Raw genomic sequence first — 7,324 nt, 5'->3', positions numbered from 1 at the left:
TGAGAAAAAGAAAAAGAAAATAAACTAGCAACCAAACTCAAAAGTTAATGCCTTTGACTCCTAGCAATAGCATCAAAATTTGATTACTACTGTTGAATAGCACCAAAAATTAATAAAAAATTAATTTTACAATAAAGTACAACCTAAGTTGGCTCCCTAAGAGTCAATAGAATAACTATTTGAATTATGGCTATGAAAAAGGTAAATAATGGGCAATCTTTTTACGATGAAATTAATTAAAAAACTAAATTAGAATTAGATAAAAAATTCCAACTGAGAAATTATTAAGAACAAGCAGCGTAATCAATCACAACACAATCACCTAAACTTAATCTTCCTCACCCACAAAATAAATTAATTTCATTTAACTTTAATTATTATGATATTAATATATATTTTCCAAATTGTTATTCAAGAATTAAACAAGAAATTAAATTATAGATTAATTGAAATCTCCGTTAACCTACAACCTAAAAACTGCTATAAGTTAGCCATACTGGAATAAAGCATGGATAATCATCCAATTTAGATAAAATTACTCTTAAGATGCTTTATCAATCACTATATAGCAAGCAAAACCTTACATAAAATTTATAACCCACAAATTATGTAATAAAGCTACTGTAATCAATAATAGCAATTAATCACAAAATTTAGAGGTAAAAAGAAGAGAAAATTGAAACAAAGCTAAAATAAAATCTTCCTCAAATATTAAAAACTCTAATTAAAATTTAAGATCATGGTTTGTAATTGATCACACTAAAAAATTAATTCTTACATAATTAAAAATCAAACTATATGAGGTCAGAATATGAGAGGCCATCGATGCCATGCCGCCTTTAATCTCTCCAATTTTCTATGCTGCCAACCTCCTTTGCAAACCTCTCATAAAAGTAGTATGTGCATCCTCTATAGTTGCCTTTATATAAAATGAATTATGCATGTAGGAACAGTCAAAGCAAAACTAATAATTTAATAAAATAATAAACTACCTAAATAACCCTAACGAAAAACTACACTAAAAACCCAAAATCAATACAAACAAAGTTTAAAGATTTTATTCTTGACTTGATTTTCAATTATGTCCATATTCTTCTTATCCAAATAATCTTTATCAATATCTTTTAAATGAATCTAGAATATATGTACAAATAAAATTAAATAGCAACTGTTCAAAAATATCAAAGATATCATTTATATTTTAAAATTAAGATTGAAATAGTTAAAATTCAAATTTGAAGATTGGCTAATAAAATAAAATAATATCCAATTAAAATCAATCAGGCTCAAATAAATATTAAAAGTCTAAATTAAAAGGATAAAAATACATAAAATTGTCATTTATCAGGGTAGGAGTTCACACATAGGGAGAAGTAGAGAAAGACCATATGGCATTATTGTCCTTAGTACCTAACGGGATGTGGTGTTGGAAAATTGTATTTCTTTAGTGTTTTTCGAGGTGCAGTGTTGGAGTTTATCTCCTTAGTACTTATTGAAATGTGGTGTTGGAGATTTAGACTCCTTAGTTCAATGTGATGTGATGTTAGAGTCAACAACACTCTAGTGGTAATAATGAGGGAAACCATAGTCCAGAAGTGAGATAGATACCTTTGGCTGGGTGACTCTACCACTAAATGTAAGCTTAGGGTAAATAAACATGTATATTATTAATGTGAGACTTTGCTTTTTGAGTCAGGTGATTTGAGGTTTAGATGGTAATGATCATGCTATTATCATATATATCATTAAGTAAAAAAGGTGAAATGATGAGAAAAAATAGTTTATAAAAGTGGTGATTAGTGGTGAACATAATCTTGTGAAATGAAACATGTTATATGATATGCTTAAATGTATATTATGCTATACTTGCTTATAATTACATGTGATAATTAGTAGTAGAGAGTTATTTTGTTACTAAGATAATTATCTCACCCTAGTGGTTACATTTTTATAGGTTAGACTAGTGACCAAGGCAAGGAAAAAGATTTAGAGCTGACTTAGTGTAAAAAGCTATGCATCCTAGAGATTTGTGTAATGAACTCGAACATGTATGAATGTTGTATATATAAGTTGCCGTAGGATATGCATGTATGCTTAAAATTATGATTGTTGTGAATTTTGATAAATCTTAGCCTATACGTGTGTATATGTGGTGAAATGAGAAACAGATGCAAAGATTAAATTATGAATTTATGTAAAAATTTTGTGAATGTAAAGACATGAGAATTTTACCAAAATTGTGAAAATATAACCAAACTAATATGTTGATGTAAAGTTGTGAAATGTGAAAATAGGCTATTGAATGGCCAAATCTTGAGCTGTGTGTATATATGTCTAAATTTTTGCAATAAATTTTTGTCAATCAGGTGCATAGGTCCTTTGGTTTGGTTTAAAGTCTAGAATGGTCTAATGAGACAATGTCATTGATTTGAGCACTTAGGTGAGCTAAATTTTTAGAAAAAGTAACTTTTACACTCGAGTGACTAAATTTTGATCGGACCATTAGATTATGTTCAAACTTACCTCATTAGCTAGCTTATGAAATAAGCTTTATGTGACTACATGAATCATTCGATTGGACATCATATGTGGAAATGACACATACTGGAAGTTCACCTGGTGAATTGTCAAATGACAATTGCAAACTATCATGTGCGCCATGGCGCATGACACAGAGAGCTGCTGCTCGTGGCTCTGTTCCACATGTCACGGCACATGGCTTAATATTTAACTTTATTTTCTTTATTTAGAGGCATGCTTGGCCTCTAATAATGCATATGTTTATCTTTCATTTGTGCTATGCTTATTTTGATGTTAAGTTGTTTAGATTTAGAATGATTTTTCAAAATAAGTCTTAGACCAAGCTTTTCAAACCAAGTATTTGAATATCATTTGGTTAATTTTGTTAGTGTGGTAATATACTAATCCTTCATTATAGCACATTATATAAGGGGAGGGTTACATCACCCCTTCTTCTTTCTCCCTTAGATTATTATTCTTTGCTAGAGTTCCTCTAATGTTTTTTATTATTGAAACTCAGAGATTATGGTCCACGGAAAAAAAACCTGCTTCGAATTCGAGTCCTACTTAACCACCACCACCACTTTATCTACCATTCCACATGAGCAACTCCTAACCATTCCATATCATTATCATATAGCCTTTATCCATTTAATATAGAACTATCTTGATAACTCTTATTATCATACCCAAATCTTCCTAATATGATAGCAAAAAAATCATATTCATAGTGCACTATTAAATGAGACTATTAAGCCAAGGTATGTCATGATAAACACATTTGTTACCCACTTTTATTTGTCAATTAGGACCATTTTATTAATGATTTATCACCTTCAAGTGCACACATTGCATTAGATTTGGAACTTTGCCTAAGTTTCTAAGATCAGTGCACTAGGGGCATTTTGGTCCAAAAAATGAACTTTTGAGAAAATGTACAAGAAAAATTGACAAAGTGCATTTTATGTCCAGTTGATGAATGGTGAAATTATATTTTTAAAATTCATTTTAGTTTGGGAGTAATTAAATAAAAAAGTCAACACTTTCTTAAGTGTCTTAGTTTGTCCTAGTTTTTGGTTTGCCTTTGTGTGAAAATTTTTATATAATTTTGTGCAGCCTGAAACTTGGTTAATTTAATAAATTCTCCCTTCTAATTATGAATTTAATTCTGGACATGAATTAGATTTTATTATATCATATGCTATTTAATTGAATTATGTGATTTATGTGACATAGGTGGCATGTGACTTGTGCATCAATTGGGCAATTGAGGTCAACACTCCTTGAGGACAATGGCTGATGGTTTGCACGTGAATTATGATTATTTTGAGGGATTAGATCAGCTAAAATGATGTGGATGACACATGGGAAATTAGGCACACATTGGAATCATCTACAAACCAATAGGAAGTTGCCACCTTGCAAGTGTGACAAGGCTCCCATTTACATTTTAATTTCTTTTTCCTTATTTTAATTAAGCTTCAGCTGATGGGAGACACCAAGGAGCACGCCATTTTAAGTCCCAAATGGGATCCAACACATATCTCATTCATCTTCCACATTCTCTCTCTCTTGTTCATAGTGTTCTTCATTTTCTCTCTTTTGTTCTTCATTTTCCAGCACCCTAACCTCCATTTTCAGCCACCAAACCTCCACAAAACTCATACCATTCTTCTCCTCTCTTCATTTTCGTTCCATCCCTTCCATTTTCACAAGGATTGAAGCTCATTTCCATCATTCAAGAGCTATGGAGTTTGGCCTTCACAAGCAATCACTAGGGTTCTTGAAGATGAAGATTGGCTAAGTTTCTTTGTGGAATCCTAGAGAGATGAAGATGGAGGATGAGTCTTGAGCTTCAAATTGGCTAAGTTCTTTTGTTTCCTATCCTCTTCTCTTTTTACTAGATGGTTAGATTCCTTAATCTAGGGTTTAATCATCTTAGCTTATAAATTCTAATTTGAATTTGATGTTGATGTAAAGAGAGAGGATTGTTTCATTTAATTTCTTCCTTGGACAGCCATGACTGAATTTTGCCACTCTTTGTTTGGCACATAATCTTGTGTTTTTCAATTAGTGAATTTCTTGTGTTAATATTGCATAATCTTGTGGTGTTAATGCTTGTGTTGTTGAGTAGCTTGACATAATCTTGTGGTTGCTCAATTTATGTGTTTGACCATGGCTGTTGAGAGAGGATTTTGAGTGAATCACTTGGCTAATGTCTTCACCAATTGGTTAATTGAACTAGGGACTTTAATCTAAGACCTAGGGAGGTTAGCTAATTAGGTTAATTGGCTTAGGTTAAGTTGGCTTTGAAGGTAGCCTAATCATGAGAAGATAATGAGTCCAAAATCAACTAATCTCTAGGGTTCCATTATTGTAAAAAGGGAAGTTCATTTCACTCACTTTCACTAGCATTTTAATTACTTGCATATTAGGTAATTAGTTTAGATAATTAGCTAGATAACTAAATTCCTACAAACTTTGGTTGATTTATTTCACTAGATAACTTTCAATTAGACTTAAAACCATTCCTTGGGAGATGACCTAGGGTTGGCCCTATATTGCATTAGGGTTAGCTTTAGTGTAATTTTGAGGATAAGCGACTAATTTCCTATCAAAATTTTGGCGCCGTTGCCGGGGAATGGTTTAAGTTTAATTCTAAGGTTGTTTAGTACTTAATTTACATTTTTAGTGTTCCTGAAAAATTTTTTGAAAAATTATAAAAATTTGTTTTTTGTGTTTTGTTTAGTGTTTTTTGTGTGTTTTGAGTGTTTTTATTCTGTTTTGAAAAAGAAAAAAAAAAATTAGTGCAATTTTCGTTGGTTTGGTGTAGAGCTGAAAATACTCTGTTTCTAGTGTCTCTGTCTGAAATTGAAAAATTAACTGGGAATGAGTCTGAGGGAATTTGAACTTGAAATTTATTTCATTGAAAGCTCTATATCCTAGCTTCACTTTAAAATTGGTTTGGTCAATTTTGGACGTGGGAAGTGTCCTGTGGAAATTTTACAATCTAACAAGGTCCAGGGAGCCATTACAGAGGATTTCCAAAACCCTGTTTCAACTTTGAGTTAGCATATCTTCCTCTTTGTGCGTTCAAATTGATTGATTCCAGTTTCATTTTTCTTATCGCTGTCTTATCTTTGTTTCTTGTGTTTAGGATTTTCTTCAATTTTTCCATTTTCCTATTTGAAAGTTTGTTAGAAGCTCTGAAGGTCTTCTGGACGAAATCCTGTTTCTCCAGACTTGAGGACCAACTTGTGAAAAATTCTGGGAACGATTGGGCAGGATTTTTAATCTAAAAGTTTTATATAATTTTCCTGTATATCTCTTGTGTTTCTCATAAAAGTTTCAGGGGAATTTATCATGTGGATTTGCTGATAGAAAATTCACAAGTTCACTGTCTCCAGAGAGCCTACTGTGCGAATTCCAGAATTGCCAAAGCTTCTTGATTGAGCATTTCTAACTCTCTTTCTACTTGTTTGGTGTTATTTTTTTTTTCATTTTGTTGCTATTGAGTTTAATAAAAAAATAAAAAAAATTATTTCTCTTGCTTTTGTGTGTTTTGAATTGTTTCATGTTGATTTGCATTTTAGTTTAGCTTGTTCTTTGTTCTTAATTTTCTTGAGCTTGATTAGTGCATGACCCGAAGAAAACATACCTCTTTTGTTGAATTAGATCCAGAAATTGAAAGGACTATTTCTAGATTGAGAAGATCACAACCTATTCTTGATTCTCATTTGGTTTGTAATTCAACAATGGAAGGTATCTTAGGACATGAGCATGTGCATAATGAGGGCCATGGGAATGGGAATGAGAATTTGCATGATGATGGCCATGTTAATAATGAATTTGAAGGCTTGCATAACCCTAGAGAGGAGAGGAGCATTAGGCAATTAACTCAACCTAATTGGCATGATAATCCTTATGGCTTATATGTTCCTCCTACTAATGTTCAATTTGAAATTAAATCCTCCTTGATTAATGCATTGCCTAAATTTCATGGGTTACCAGGAGAGGATTGTCATAGGTTTTTGCATACTTTCCTATTGGTTTGTGATACTATGAAGCCTATGCATGTAAATGTTGATGATGTTCAAGCTAAGGCTTTTGTATTTTCTCTTGAAGGTTTAGCAAAGGAATGGTATTTCAACTACCCTTCTTATGTGAAAGTGAGCACATGGGCTGAGCTAAGAAGACTCTTCTTAGATAAATTCTTTCCAAATTCCAAGGTCACCAATTTGAGAAAGCAAATCTATGGGGTCCAACAAGGAGAGGATGAGAGTCTCTATGAGTATTGGACTAGATTCCAAGGCCTTTTGGCTAAATGCCCACACCATCAAATTTCTAGTGAGAATTTAGTCCAATATTTCTATGAGGGCTTGATTCCAAGAGACAAAGTTAACATTGATGCCGCTAGTGGTGGATGCTTGATTGACCTCACTTCCTTAAAGGCTTGGGAACTAATTGACAAGATGGCTTCAAGTGGTGCTCAATACTCTACAAGGGAAAAGAGAAATGTGAATATGGTAGGTTCCTCAGTTCTTAATGATTCATATGTGGACTTGCTAGCTGCCAAGATTGGGAGAATGTTGGCTCCACAAATATCTCAAGTGAGCAATGTAAGTACTTCTCAAGCACTTGTCCCTTATTCTTGTACTTTTTGTGACTCACCTATGCATGTAGAAAGCAATTGTCCTATTAAGTTTGAACAAGTAAATGCTATCTACAATGGAAAACAATCCTATGGTGGGAGGCAAGGGCAAGGAGCTTATTCTAATACTTACAACCCTTCATGGAGAGACCA

At 32.5% G+C, this 7,324-nt stretch overlaps 1 non-coding gene across 1 annotated transcript; it reads right to left on the bottom strand.

Annotated features, from left to right (window-relative positions):
- Nucleotides 1-6,755: 6,755 nt before the first annotated feature.
- On the bottom strand, nt 6,756-6,862 carry LOC129289716 (small nucleolar RNA R71). Its single transcript, XR_008588206.1, has one exon. It is a non-coding gene; the product is annotated as a small nucleolar RNA R71 (small nucleolar RNA).
- Nucleotides 6,863-7,324: the final 462 nt, after the last annotated feature.

This window comes from Prosopis cineraria, unplaced genomic scaffold, assembly GCF_029017545.1.
Source record: "Prosopis cineraria cultivar Desert tree isolate PC_DT_omini unplaced genomic scaffold, ASM2901754v1 PC12, whole genome shotgun sequence".
Classification (NCBI taxonomy): domain Eukaryota; kingdom Viridiplantae; phylum Streptophyta; class Magnoliopsida; order Fabales; family Fabaceae; genus Prosopis; species Prosopis cineraria.
Note: the sequence above shows the minus strand (reverse complement) of the source record. Positions and strands in the feature narration are given on the sequence as shown.